At 44.9% G+C, this 15,917-nt stretch overlaps 1 pseudogene; it reads left to right on the top strand.

Annotated features, from left to right (window-relative positions):
- The first annotated feature begins 318 nt into the window (after nucleotides 1-318).
- Nucleotides 319-1,373, top strand: LOC142448998 (farnesyl pyrophosphate synthase pseudogene; annotated as a pseudogene).
- The last annotated feature ends 14,544 nt before the right edge of the window (nucleotides 1,374-15,917 follow it).

Genomic DNA, 15,917 nt, shown 5'->3' with positions numbered 1-15,917 from the left:
GTATGCAGATGACGCAACCTTGCTTGCTTACAGTGAGAGGACTTGAAGCTCTTGCTGGTGAAAATCAAGGAGTGCAGCCCTCAGAATGGATTACAACTCAATGTAAAGAAAACCCCAATCCTCACAAGTGGACCAATAGGTAACATCATGATAAACAGAGAAGAGCTTTAAGTTATCAAAATTTTCATCCTGGCTTGGATCTACAATCAATGCTCATGGAAGCAACCATCAAGAGATCAAATGATGCATGCATTACTGCACGAGACTTCTTTACAGTGTTGGAGGACCAAGCAAGAACTAGCATCCTGGAACAGAGCATGCTGCTCCTCTCTCAGAATGAATGGAGAACAGGAAGCGACGCTCGTGCCCAAGAAACGCAGAATCTCATCTCTCACTTCTCCCATGTGCTCAAAGTGCTGACCGAGGATGAGCTGGGGCACCCCGAGATGGGAGATGCTGTTGCCCGGCTCAGGGAGGCCCTGGAATACAGTGTCGTCGGAGACAAGGATAACCGACGTTTGACGGTGCTGGCTGTGTTCCAGGCGCTGGGGGAGCCCAGGAAGCAGGAGGCTGACAATCTGAAGTAGGCCTGGACTTTGGGCTGGTGGGTCAAGTTGCTCGAAGCTTTCCTCCTGACACTGGATGCCAGAATGGATTCATCCCTCACCCGCCGGGGGCAGCCCTGCTGGTACCAGAAGCCAGGCATAGGTCTGGATGCCATCAATCAGGCCAGGCTGCTGGAACCCTGTGTTTACCGCCTGCTGAAGCTCCACTGCCCCGGGGCAAACCTGCTACCTGAGCCTGCTCGAGCTCTCCCTGGAGGGTTCCTATCAGACTGAGATGGGACAGGCCCTGGACCTCATCACCAACCCCCAGGGCAACGCGGCTCTCAGCAGGTTTACCCCAAAGAAGTGCAAATCCATTGTCAAGTACAAGACCTCGTTCTATTCCTTTTACCACCCCATCACTGCTGCCACATACATGGCAGGCACTGACAGGGAGAAGCAGCACACCGATGCCGAGTGGATTCTGCTGGAGACGGGCGTCTTCTTTCAGATCCAGGATGATGACCTGGACCTCTTTGGTGACCCCAGTGTGCAAGGTTGGCACTGACATACAGGACAACAAATGCAGCTGGCTGGTGGTTCAGTGCCTGCAGCAGGCTTCTCCAAAGCAGCGCCGGGTCCTACAGGAGGGCAGAAGGAGACAGAGAAGGTGGTGCAGATAAAGGCCATGGACGAAGAGATGGAGCTGCCGGCCATGTGCCAGTCGTCCGAGGCAGCCTCGTGAGCCTCAGCGAGCAGTGTGCTGCACTGCTGTTGCCATCCATCCTCCTGGGGCTAGCACACAAGATCTACACACGACCAAAGTGACCTGAAGCCTGGGAGGGTAGGCCGCAATAAATTATTGTTTAACCTTTAAAAAAATAGTGTTGGACAAAAGTGCTGGTTACTTTAGCGACTAAGGTGCATCTGACCCTATCCGTGGTATTTTCCATTGCCTCGTATCCATGTGAAAGTTGGATGTTGAATGAGGAAGACTGAAGGTGAATTGGTGTACTTGAACTATGGTGCTGGCAAAGAATCTTGACAGTAACATGGCCTGCCAAGAACAAACAGATCTGTCCTGGGAAAAGCACATCTCCTTAGAAGCAGGGATGGTGAGACTTTACCTTACATGCTTCAGCCATGTTGTCAGGAACGACCAGGCCCCGGGAAAGGACATCATGCTTGGTAAAATAGAGAGGGCTGCCAAAAAAGGGAAAACCTGCAAGGCGATGACTGACACAGTGGCTGCAACAATGGACTCAACCATAGCCATTGTGGGGAGCCAGCTTTGTTTCACTCTGTTGTACAAAGAGTTACTGTGAGTCAGACTTGAGTGGCCCCTAACAACATTTCCAAGCAAGACGACGCTCACAGATGCCAAGGCTAGACCCACGTCTCCTTGTGAGGAGGAAACAATTTCATTCCTAACACTCCCTCACATGCTGGTATCACATGTGGCACCCCTCCTTCTGAGCCAGCTCATCCTCTGTCCTGCTTAAACAAACATGACAAAATGCTCTCTTGAGCAAGAGTCTTAGCAGTCCCCTTCCCACTATGTCCCATGCACCTTAATTACACCATTAGCAAATGATCCAATCCCTCTGACGGCCCCAAGGACCTCGTTTGCATAGCCTTATCTAGTCATTTGGGAGGAGTTACAAAGACTATAGGTAGCAGGGCCACATTAAGTAATTCATTGCACCGCACAGAGGCAGCAGTGATTTGGACACAGTGCCCCTGTACATGACCTAAGAATGAACATAGGTAATTTGGGGAAAGGTGAGAATCTGTTGTTATTGTTTACTGTTTGATTTCCATAAATAATAATAATGCTTTCACTTTGCCAACATTGTGTAAGCATCTCGTGTGTTCACTCAACCACAAATGAACATAGCACACATGGAATGGCTGATGCCAGTGGTCATACACACCTCATTCTTAGTGGTCTTATAGTTGCCTGGAAGTTTGAGGCACAGCCTTTTTACAGGTGGGGAGCCCTGGTGGCACAGAGGTTATGTGTTGGACTGTGAGTCTCAACATCGGCAGTTCAAAACCACCAGAAGCTCCGAAGGAGAAAGATGGGATTTTCTATTCTCGTAAACCGTTTGAGCCTCAGAAACTCAGAGACAGTTCTACCCTGTCCTATAGGGTCAGTATGCATCGACATTGACTCGATAGCAGTGAGTTTCATTTTTGGTGTTGGGCTGCATGTGTCATAAGTTCAAGTCAATGAGAAGTTGCTGGTGGGGTTCTAGCGTCTTGTTTTCCTCCTGGGATGTGGCTAGACTGCCTGGAACGCCCGTAGACATTCTGGAACCACAGGTATGCTTGAGGGCGAATGCCAAAGAAGGAATCACAGAGCACAAGTACGTAAAGCCTGGTTCCCCAGTGGCTTTGGAGCACTCTCACTCCAGCCATGTAACTGTTGGCATTTGGCCCCCTTTTAATATTGAGAAAGATTCGTTGGCACCATATTTCCTTCATATTATTATTGTTTTCCTATGCTATTAGTGGTGTAGTGGTTACATGTTGGGCTACAACCCGCATGGCTGGCAGTTTGAAACCACCAGAAACTCCACAGAAAGCCTGGGCTTTCTATTCCAGGGAACTTCAGTTACAGTCTCAGAAACCCACAGAGTGTGGGTGGAGGGAGGGGGCTGTCACTATGAGTCAGCATTAACTGGGTGGCAGTTTCTTTACGCTATGGTAGCTGTATGAAATTCCTGACTGAAAAAACAGGGTAGTGACTATAGATCCTCCTATGTCTCTTATTAGAGAGACTTCTAAGTCCACAAGACAGAAGTGGCAGCCTAGTGAATTCCAAGTCATTAGACCACCGGATGGGAAAGAGATGGACACCTGAGTCGACTGTGCCAACACAAGGATGTGGGTGGGGATAAGACTCAAGGGCCTTGCTGAGGAGCCAGTGGCAGAAGGGAGTATGGAGCCTCTGAGGCAAACATCTCCTGTGACTCTAGACTGAGCAAAGAGACAGAGTGGTTGACAGAGGGCTCTCTAGGCCCCGTGACGCCTGAGATACTTCAGCTGTGTCCTGTGGAGAATCTGGATCCCTAAAGAATATCTGGTGTTCTTATTATCCACCAGATCACCATTTGTCTTAGAAACTCAAAGTCATCTTCTGAAGGTCCAGATCTAAATCATGACCAAGCATGTTGATCTTTTCTCCTAAGTATTTCTGGAATCAATCTATGGCTCTCCATTGCCATCCTACCAGTCCCAACTCAAGCTATCCTAATCCCTGGTGGGAGACAGCACTTACTGACTCATCTATCACGCTTGGCCCATCGCCATCACTTCTTCACTGGCTGCCAGAGGAGTTTTGCCTTTAAAAAACAAACCTTAAAGGTGGCATTTCAGTGAGAGTGGTGAGGAGGGCAAAGGGACTTTTCAGTAAATGGTGTTTTGACAGACTTTATACCAAGATAAATTCTATTTGGATGAAGAAACAAAACTATTAAAAAAATACTAGAATGAGTATGGGAGAATAAGTTAGATATAATTGCAGAATGGGAAAGGTCAAGTATTGCAAAAAAGAAAGTCCATAAGCAGGAGCAAGAGTGTCCCTAAATCATTAAACAATAAAATCCACCAAGTTAATTGAAACAGAGTAAACATATAAAAATAAACAAGGGAAAAAATTAAAGTTGACACAAAAACATGTTGGTGATGGTAGAACACAATGCTTTGACATGTATTCAATGAGCCTGCTTACATCGTGATGGAAGTTTAAATTAAAGGAAACCCCTTTATGGAGGATAACCTGGTAAGATCCAAAGTTTCAGGAAAAATACAAGTAAACACATTTTGGACCCAATGATTCCATTTCTAGCCATTCCCCCTAAAAGGATACAAGCACTTGTGCTAAGTAGCTTGTTTGTGATGCTATTCATAGTAGCGTTGTTTATAGCCATCCAAAAAGCGCACTGTAGCCCTCCATAGGAGATCAGTTAAAGAATGGTGTAATTGATGGCTAAGTCATGAGAAAAGGAAGACCTTTTGTCTCGCTTTTTGGAGCACAGCCCACATGAAGCCCCACATTGTGAAATGGCATTAACGATAGCATGCACAAAGGAAGGAAAAGTCACTGGAAAGAAAGGAAAACCAAATGAATGTCAAAAGAAACACTGAGACTTGCTTTTGAGCATACTGTAGCTAAAGAGAATAGGGGAAATCAGAAAAGATCTGAACAGAATAGTTCAAGAAGCTAAAGTATTATAAAGAAATGTGCCAAGACTTGGAGTTAGAAAGTAAAAAAGAAGGATCATATTGAGCATTTCTTCAGTTGAAAGAACCGAAAGAAAAAAATTCATGCCTCAAGTTGTACAATGCTTAAGGATTCTATGGACAAAATATTGAACAACACAGCAAGTATCTGAAGAAGATGAAGGAATCCCCAGAGTCGAGTCACGGTAGCAAAAAGAATTAGTGAACTTTCAGTTATTTCAGAAGAGCATATATATGATCAAAAGATGATACGATTGTAGGAAAATTCCAAACTGCAATGAAGTCACTGGTGAAAACAACGTTCTAGGAACTGACGGACCACTAATTGAGATAGTTCAACCAAGGGGTGCAACGTCGGAAACACTCACTTGTCTCTGCCAAGAAATTTGGAAGAGAGCTGCTTGCTCACGCACTTGAAAGAGATCCTTATCTTTGCTCACTGTAAAGAGTGGTGACTCAACAGAAGGTGGAAATAATTGTACACTATCATTAATATCACCCAAGGAAAATTTTGCTGAAGATCTCATGCAAAAATGGTGGCAGCGGTACATCCACAGGAAGCTACTAGAAAGACAGACTGGATTCAGAAGAGGACATGGAACAAGGGATATCATTGCTGATGCCAGATGGATCTGAGCTGAAAGCAGAGAATGCCAGAAAGATGTGCAAAGGGATTTGATTGTGTGAATCATTAAAATTATGAATGACATTGGGAAGAATCAGAATTCCAGAACACTTATTAGTGCAGATGAAGAACCTATACATAGACCAAAAGACAGTTGTATGAACAGAACAAGGGGATACAGTGTGGTCTAAAATGTGGACAGATATGCATCAGAGTTCTATCACCTCACCAGACTTAATTAGTCTGAATGCTGAGCAAATAACCCACAGAGCTAAAGTATATAACGGATCATTAACAACGTGTGATATGCAAATGACAGAACTCTGCTTGCTGTAAGCAAAGAGGCCTTGAATCCCTTCCTGAGAAAGATCAAAGGCTGTAACTCAATATAAAGAGAGTGAAAATCCTTGCATTGAACCAGTAAGCAACATCATAGTAAAGGGGAAAATATTAAAATTGTCAAGGATTTTAGTTTACTTCGATCCACACCCCTGGGAGCAGCGGTCAAGAAATCAAAGGATGTATTGCATCATCTGCTGCAGATTTCCTCACAGTGTTTAACAGCATAGAAGTCGCTTCGGTGCAGGATTAAGATATGCCTGCTCTACATCATGACGGTTTCCCTTGCTTCATGTGCATGCAAAAGCTGAACAACAATTGGGGAAGAGAGAAGAAAAATGGATGCCTTTGATTGAAAGCATTCTTGAAGAATGTTGACTTTACCAAAGACGGCCAGAAAACCAACACATTGGTCTTGGAAGAAGCACAGCCAGATCGTTCCTTAGAATGGAAGATGGCAAGACTTCATCTCGTGTACTTTGGGCATGTTATTGGAAGGATACCGGTCCCTGTAGAAGGGCTTGCTGCTGGCAAAGGTAGAGAGGTTCGATGAAAGTGAAGGACCATCAGCCGATGGACTGACCCTGGGACTGCCGCGCTGGGGCTCAAACAGAGAAATCCTAGTGCGGGCGATGCAGGACGAGGTGCATGCAGGATGCGCTCTGATGTATGCAGGTCGCTCGCTGAATTGGAGCAGCACCTAACAACAGCATTTGGAGATTCTCCAAGATATAATTTTAAATTTGAAAATAAAATCTTCCCAGCAGAGTTAATAGCGTACAGAGAGCATGGGGCCCTAAGGATCAAATATTTTTAGAAGAATACCAAAATACTAAATAACACTGGTCTCCTCTGGTTAGAAAGACTGCGTGGATAACTCCCTCCCTCACAAATATCTTTTCTTTTTATTTTTCACCTTTAATTAAATATACTCCCTATTTACAAATGAATCCATTTTTTTCCCCTGGCTAAAGTCTCAGCAATGTGACAAATGTTGGCAGTTCAAACCCACTCAGAGGCACGTCCGATGACAGGGGCGGCTATCTGCTTCCAAACAGTCATGCTTCAAAACCAAATTGCGGCATCATTTTAAGTCATTGATAGAGCTTAAGAAAATGATTTCTTGCATCTCTAACACATGGCTCCTTCTCCCTTGAGAGGCAGATGCTATACTCTTGACTGGCTTTAGGCACTGGAGCAGCGTTTTCCTTTCTGCCTCTGTTCCATTTCACAGACTGGCCTTGAAGGCAAGAGACCTTCGGACTTCAGACCTGGAACTAGTAGTGAGTGTCTCAGCCAGCAAAGTCCAGAGACCTAGGCAGAGCCGCTCGGGTGGAGGATGTTAGAAGTTACTTTCCAACCTGGCAGGCTCCGTGTTTAGTGGGTTTGATTTCGCCCCAGACAGAAAAGGCCTGTTAAGATGCTCCACAGGAGCTTGGAGAAACCCCCAGCAGCAGCAAGGGTGTTAGCAAAGCCCAGTTTGCACTCATAGTCCTTGGCAGCCCTCTTCTTGGGAACCTTCCAGCACACTGCGATTTTTCCTTTTCTTTCCATCCTCCTGTCTCCTCTGGGATTTTCTGTTCTACAAACCAGAAAAAAAGAAGAAGAAAATCCGCTCAGCGGGTTATCTTTTCTATGGCCGTAGGAAATCTCAGCGTGTTAGAGGAAGTTTCTGCAGAAAAGAGCTGTGGAGACATGTAGTAAATAAAACAAACAATAAAGACCCGGTGTTTACAGTGAACGCGGCTGGCACTGGCCTTGAATCTCTCACCCCACTGTTCACCTGTGGTTCAGCCGAGGGCAAGTCCTGAGCCCATTTTCTGCTGTAAAAAGAGCATTACAGACAAATTCCCTTTTCTGGGTGTCACTTTGGCCTCCCTGACCATTGCCCCACCTCCTCATGCAGGTTGCGAGCCCCTCTACCCTCCAGAGAGAGACTCCGTCCTGAACTACAGGATTGAATGTTGGCCAACACTGCATGAGGCTACCTGCGCTCGCCCCTGCCTCCGCTCCCTGAAGTTGAGAGGCAGCAGCACTGAGGCCTGGAGAGCCCCACCTCAGAGGAGATCCTGTCCTAGCCAACCTCAGGAGGTACAGCATGCCTCCCACACCCCCACCTGGAGGAGTCGCCAATGCTCGCTGTGCCTCAGTGCTGCTCGAAGACTAGTCTTGAGTAGAGGCTAAAGTCTTCCAATGCTGGCTATGTCCTCACCGTTCTGGGGAGAGATGGTTGACTGCCTCCAAAATAGTCAACCATCTCACCCGCACATCACAACAATAATGCTTGTTTTAAGTTTGAGGTGGGGGAAGGCAGGGGGAGTTCTGAGCACTTAATAGTGTAATGTAGTGCCCTGGGGTCTCCCTAAGATTGGGAAGAGGCCTGAAATGTGGCAAGGCCTCTGGGATGTCTCCCAAAGAAATCCTTCTGAATCAGCAAACAGGACTCCGGCTCCTGCTTCCTGCTCGACAAAGCAGTCCTAGGACCAGCCACCTTCTAAGGATAGAATGACAACTAGTACTTAGCAACGGCTCAATAAACAGATGTCAAATAAACGATGTTCTTGTCTGTATGTCTGTGCATATGAGTTCACAATCTCTACTATCAGAAAGAGGACCGTGTCGGTTCAGTGGTGGATTGCTCACTTTCCATGTGAGATGTGGTCATTGAACGTGACTCACGCACAGCCACCAGCCGCCTGTCAGTGGAGGCCGAGGTGCTGCTGTGTGTTGCACAGGCTTCACCAGGGTTTCCAGACCAAGAAGGACACGAATGAAAGGTCTTGTGATCGACTTCTGGAAAAGCAACCAATGAAAGCCCTGTGGATCACCACAGGTGGACCTGCAGCCAATCATGAGGAGGGTATAAGAACATGCAACATTTGGTTTCTTTCCATTGAGGTTTCAATGGGCGCTCACAACAGACTTACGAAAGAGACCTACGTAATCCTTTTGGGACTAGATTGCTAGTAATACTGTTTCAATGTTCTTCTTATACTTAAAGTAATACTATTATTTCATACTCTTATCTCAATCTGTATGCAGAGAAAATAATCCGAGAAGATGAATTATATGAAGTAGAATCCAGTATCAGGATCAGGGGAAGGCTTATTAGCAGCCTTTGGTATGCAGATGACACAACCTTGCTTGCTGAAAGTGAGGAGGACTTGAGGCACTTGCTGATGAAGATCAAGTACGGCAGCCTTCAGTATAGATTACAACTCATTGTCAAGAAGACCAAAATCCACACAACGGGTCCAATAGGTGAGTAACATTATAACTGAAGAGAAGATTGACATCAAGGATTTTGTCCTACTTGGCTCCACAATCAATGCTTATGGAAGTAGGAGTCAAGAGATCAAAAGAAAAGTTGCATTAGGTAAATCTGCTGCACAAGACCTCTAGAAAGTATTTAAAAGCAAGGATGGACCTTTGAGGAGGAAAATGTGCCTGACTCATGGTATTTTCCATTGCCTCATATGCAAGCGGACATTGAATAAGGCAGATGGAGGAAGAAGCGATGCGTTTGAATTGTGGCGCTGAGGAAGAACACTCAAAGCACCTTCGAGTGTCAAAAGGACAAAGACTGTCTCGGAAGAAGCACGGCCAAAATGCTCCTAGAGGCAAGGATGCAAGACTTTTTGTCTTACATACTTTGGACAGGTAGTCAGGAGAGACCAGTCACTGGAGAAGGACGTCATGCTAAGGAAAGTGGAGGGGCACAGAAAAAGAGGAAGACCCGCCACAAGATGGACTGACACAGTGGCTGCAACATTGGGCTCAGGCACAGGAGCATATGGGAAAGTGGCACGGGCTCGGGCAATGCTCCGTTGTGTTGTGCATAGGGCTGCTATGGGTGGAAATGGATTTGATGCTGCTTAACAACAAACATTATTTCCTGAGCCGTTATTTACTAGTGAAAGGAACTTCTGGCTTCAGGAAATCTAGATTAAAGAGTCAATTTCAAAAAAGAGTCAACTCCACTCATTTTTATTATTATCACTATTGTAGTAAAAATATGCAGGTCAAAGCATTTACCAAGAGGGGTTCCCCCCTTTACAATCCAGTGATGTTGACTGCATTTTTCATGTTGTGCCACCATATTACTACCCTTTTCCAAACTATTCTACAACCATGAAAATAAACTTAATGACCCCCAACTCAAACTCCCCATTTTCCTCTCCCTCCTATGTTGTGTGGCCATTAATAATCTTTGGTTTCTGTTTTACATAAATGACATAATACAATATTTGTCCTTTTGTGACTGACTTATTTAGCTCACATAATGCTTTCAAGATTCATCCAGGTTATAGCATGCAACAGAACTTTAATTTTTTTCTGCTGTATAATATTTATCCATTCACTGATTGATGGGCACTCCAGTTGTTTCTGCTTTAGATCAACTGTAAAAAGTGCTGTAATGAAAATGGTATACAAGGTTCTGTTTACATTCCTGATTTCACTTTTTCTGAGTCAATACCTCGAGCATAGCAATGCTATGTTCAGCTCTTTGAGAGGCCACCAATTGGTTTTCCACAATAGCTGTGCAATTTGACAGCAAAAGAGGAGGGTTCCAGTTTCTCCACAGCCCTGTCAATGTTTGTTGTTTTCTGTTTTTGTGATCATTGCAATTCTAATAGGGGTAATATCATGTCTCCTTGTGGTTTTGACTTGCAGCTCGCTAATGGCTAAGGCAAGGAGCCTGGTGGGGCAATAGTCCAACACCAAGCTACTAACTGAAAGGTCAGCAGTTTGAACCCACTTAGAAGGCACCACAGGAGGAAAGACCTGACCAACTGTCTGCTCCCATAAATATTATAGCCTGGGAAGCCCCACAGGGTAGTTCTAGAGGATCACTAGGAGCCAGAATCAACTTGATGGCACAAAGCAATGACTAGTGATGAAGAGAGTCGTTTCATATGCTTGTTGTCTACTTAAATATCTCTTGAATGAATTGCTTGTTCAAATCCTTTGCCTAATTTTTAATTACCGTATATACTCGAATATAAGCTGACCGAGTATAAGCCGAAGTACCTAATTATTACCTGGGAAACCAGAAAAACTGATTGACTCGAGTATAAGCCTAGGGTGGAAAATGCAGGAGCTATTGGTGAGTTTCAATAATCAAAACAAATGAAAATAAAATTACTAAAAATTGAGACATCAGTGGGGTGATGTATTTAAATATTTATTTTAAATAAAAAACATAAATAAAAGGACAACAAGTCATTTAACATTAGTAAACCAGCACGGTAAGTGGAAAATAGGTTCAACAAAAACAATGAGGTATCAACAATGATACCTTAAGAGTACTATTCCCTGAGCTCAATCAGCAACCAAGCTAAAATGTAAAGAGTTAAAATCCTTCAAAACTGGATTCCTCATCAGCATCTGTATCCCAATGCAGAGCTTCAGCTGGTGTGAGGTCATCATAGACGCTGTCCTCACTGAGATCACCGGCATCACCATCACTGTTATCATTTTCATACAAAGCGTGGTCTTCACTGCCATTCATAGCATTACTAATACTACATTTCTGGAAGGCACGTCACACCATGTCTTCTGGAATGTCTTCCCATGCATCTAGAACCCACTTTGCTATGAACTCTATGTCAGGCTTCATGAGATTTCCTCCTGTTGTTAGTTGGGCTTGACCAGATGACATCCATTCATGCCATATCCTTCGCACACGGTCTTTAAAAGGCTTATTCAAAGATACATCCAGAGGCTGCAGTACAGATGTAAGCCCACCTGGAATAATGGCTAAAGTAACTTTACTAGATTTTGCCAATTATTTTTTATGTCATCCGATAGGTGGGCTCTGAATATATCCCAAACAAGTAACGATGGCTTTTTCTTTAAGTCTGTTCCTGGACGTCAGTTCCAAATTTCTTCCAGCCATTTTTTTTTTGTTCTGTCTTCATCCATCCAGCCTTTAACATGTGCATACACAGTAATTCTTGGTGGAAAATTGATCATTTTAGGCAAGGTCTTTCTTTTAAAAATAATGACAGGACACAGCTTAGTTCCATTAGCCAAACATGATAGAACAACTGTAAAGTGTTTTTATTTTTCATTTCCTGTGGTTTTGAGAAAAATGTTTTTTTCTCCTAAACTTGTCACAGTTTGATCTTTTGGAAGATCAAAAGTCATGGCCGTTTCATCCATATTCCCAATATCTGCCAGGTCTCATAATATAAATCCTTCTTTGTTTTATAATAAATGAATGGAATAACACAATTTTTCTTCAAGGTCTTGTGGCAATTTCTGGGAAATCTTTGTTCTTTGTCTCAAACATAGTAGGGCAAACCTATTCACGAAGCAGGTAGACCATCCTGCTGGCACAGCAAATTTTTCAATGCCTGCAGTTTTATATTTGTCATCCTTAGCCATTTGTAGAGCACATATACAGATTCCCGTGCATGACAACACTCCATAACCCTTTTATGCAATTCACTCTCTAGAGCCCCATAAAAAGACATTAAACCACGATGAGCTATTTTAGCTTTTGGAATCTGTTCCAAGTCAGCCTTCATTTTCCGCCACTCCCTCACTTGCTTTTCATCAACACAGAATTCCCTACTTGCAATATTGTTATTGCTCTCTTCCGTTCTTGACACAACCTTCATTTTGAAACCAGCCTCATATGACCGGCGTTTTTGTTTTGGTTCAAGAGTATCCATTTCTAATAGGATAAAAAAACAAGACTTTCATGGTAATGCCCCCCCCCCGCGGAGGAGGGGGGCGAGTCCCTGTGGGCTGTGGATGCAGGATGTGAATTAACACAGAGACCAGAAGGGAGAGATGGAGCGCAGCCACAGACACATCCTTACCAGTTCAGCTGCCAGCGTAAGTGAATCACTACAGGTGCTTCTGTGAATTGGAGCCATCCACGTCATAGGACGGCTCTGATTGGTTAGATGTGAGTAAACAAACATTCAAAGCCCTACAGTGTCAGCGGGGCTTTGAATGAACAGCAGAGAAACAGGCAATCACCCACAAGATAACGGGTGCTCGTCCAGTTACCTGGGGTGGGGCAGCGAGATGTTACACCTGACCTGTGTATAATCCGAACCCCAGTTTTTCAGCACATTTTTTGTGGTGGAAAAACTCAGCTTATACACAAGTATATACGGTAGGTTATTTGTCTTTTTGTTGTTAAGTAATAGGAGTGACCATGAAAAAGACATTAAATCTCTACCTGCCTCCATTGTTTTCCCTTTAAATAGGGTGATCATACTTTTTACCCCCAGGGTTGTTGTAAGGGGTAATTAAGATCTTATATACAAAAGCGCTTTAAAAATATAAATAGATATGCAAATACTAGGTAGCATTATCCTTCTGCCAATTGCTTGTACAAGATCACACTAGCCATCTGTGCCCTTCCGAGTCTGGTACCTGCTCACATTCAGCAATCTGTGTAGCATTACAAAGAAGGAGATAAATGATAGCATGTCCTTCGTTTAACCTCATCTGTCAAGCTAAGAAAAGTATGCCTGCAGCCAAACTGGTCTGGGAGCCAAACTGGTCTCTGGGGCTCGTGACCCCAAGCAGTTGGCGAACCACCAGTTGAAATTCAAATCCTGGCATCTGTATGGCTAGACTTCCTGGGAGAAATGTGATAACCGGTGGCAAACTGAGGGACTGGGTGAGAATGCAGTGCAGCTAACTCCCTCTGCTCGTAATTATGGGCCTGGAAAGCTGACCCCAATGGGGAAAGACCCTCATGGTTATGAGATATAAATAAATCTTAATATACATTCTTAAGACTGGACACAGTCCCTCCAGCAACCCCCATAAAGGAACAGTCATAAAGAAGCTAGGTTATCTGTAAATAAGAGTAATCAGGTTCTATTGCCAAACCACTGTACGTAAAATATCGCAAAACCCTGAGGGCTGAGGGGCGGTTGAGGTCAAGATGGTGACTCACCTCATTGGAACATTATTATGTTCCCTTCTTAGGATATTACCTATTGATTATGTTCTATGTTAGTTGTATGACATGCATGCCTTATGAAAGATCTGAAGCCCCATTGTATATACCCATCGGAAAATACATTCACTCAGTCCTGACATGGGATGAGGAGCCCCTGTGCCCTACTGTCTGCCTGTCTGTCTGCCTGTCTGTCTTTTATATTGTTCACAATCGCAAAGTCACTCCTGAGGCCCCATTCGAGACCTCAGCTACAGTAACAATTTGGAAGAATAGACTCATCATCTCTGCGAACAGCACCCGTAAGACTTAGCGTATCTCCTGTATTCTCAGTCATTGGGTTTCGTGGAGGGCTTTGCATTTATTTGCCTTCCTAGAAGAGTCTAGAGTACATTTCCGTAGATCATCAAAATATTGTTGAAACTGCTCTAATGTGTCCAGGGGCTCTGGGCTCTGGAAGCACAGAAAGCACCGTTTGTTTGGAGAGGGGGGAGCACCTAATGCAGCAGGCGGGGACTCGAGAGAGGTGCAGCTGAATGCACTGTGTTGAGGGGCTTTTTATCAGATGCGGGGTACTTGCCCTGTCTGTGTCTTCAGGTTATGAATGGACCGATCCTGGGTCTGATCCGATTGCTCAGATCCAGCCATGAACCTGGCCATGCCCTGGCCTAGGCTGGCTCTTGCACAAGTGTGGACAGGGAAGTCAGCATGCAAGGAGTGATCAAAAAGAATCTTGTATTTACTGACTTGTGAGTGTAAACTAAGCCTAGGCTTCTGAGGCCTGCTGACTTAAGGGTTAAATTGTCCTTGGCTATGGAAATCACCCCTCCAGACATCCTGCCTCTCCCAGTACTGTTTGGCTGGCCTCTTTTCCCTCACTCTGCCTGTGGGCTCTCCTGTCTCCTGTCTCTCAATATCTAGGTTACACAAAATAGCAGTTCTCTTTTCTATATTCAATCAATAACTTTTAAGTCCACCATGACTCTGTTGTGTGAACAGCGCCTTCAAAACAATCCTCCTTTAAAAAAAAATCCTCCTTTTCCTGCAGCACTCCAGGGGGTGCCACTGACCCTCAGGTTCCGTCCTGCACTCAGCACCTGTCTATTAAGTTCTTAGGTGGTAAGAACAGCAATGTGCTGGGCGTGGGATCCTTGGGAAGCCCCCAAGGGTTCCGTGGCTGGTGATAGCATCACTCCAGTCTCTGTCTCCATCTGCACAGGGTTATCTTCCCCCAGAAGTGCCTTTTGCACCTTAGCTTTATCATCTGTGAATTCGATGAATAATAGAACTTGGGGTTGGAGCCCCCGACTGGCAGAGTTAGAAGCACCTTGGAAGACAGGACTAATCATCTACTTTCCAAACAAAGCCGCCATTGAAAATTCTAAGGAGTACAATTCTGTTGGGTAGCTAGAGACAAGGAGCAGGGGTTGTTTCTCCCTATGCCTAACGGCCCCTTACAGGAGGTTGGAAGCCAATGCAGACTAACTGGGCATGTTCCAAATTCAGGTCCTCGAGCCAGGGAGGCAGTACACCTGGGTGGGCCCAAACTAGGCCAGGTGTGCTTAATTCAGCCAATGGGGTCAACCAGTACCATCGACCATGCCTCCTAGCCGAAGGCCCTGGCTGGAACCTGGAGACCACCCCGCTCTTTTCCCTTCAGTTGCTAGGGTGCTTCTCCACTTTCTGCTAGGACTAGCGGTTCTCAACCTGTGGGTTGTGACCCCTCTTGGGGTCGAACAACCCTTTCACAGTGGTGGCCCGATTCATAACAGTAGTAAAATGACAGTTATGAAGTAGCAACGAAAATAATTTTATAGTTGGGTGGGCGTCACCACAACATGAGGAACTGTATTCAAGGGTCGCGGGATTAGGAAGGTTGAGAGCCACTGTGCTAGGCCGTCCAGTGGTCCCCTTCTGGCCTCAGGCCACATGTGTGGGTGTGAAGTCCCATGAGGTTGCCTGTGTTCAGTGACTGTAACACCTGAAACTTCTCTTATCCTTTATAAAGATCCACTTGGATCACAAACCAGGCTTCTGTGTGAATTCTTTCTCGAGTGCGAAGGCAAGAACCAAGGCATTTCCCACCCGAGAAACCTAACAGTTCTACTCAGCTACTCTTGGGGAGCCAGGAGTGGAAGTGGATCCACAGGTTTGTGTATTGGGCACAGGAGATACCTGCCTAAAAATGCACCACTCGTATCGTATCCTTCAATCCATCAATCACCTTTCA

The sequence above is a fragment of the Tenrec ecaudatus genome, chromosome 5 (assembly GCF_050624435.1).
Source record: "Tenrec ecaudatus isolate mTenEca1 chromosome 5, mTenEca1.hap1, whole genome shotgun sequence".
Classification (NCBI taxonomy): domain Eukaryota; kingdom Metazoa; phylum Chordata; class Mammalia; order Afrosoricida; family Tenrecidae; genus Tenrec; species Tenrec ecaudatus.
Note: the sequence above shows the minus strand (reverse complement) of the source record. Positions and strands in the feature narration are given on the sequence as shown.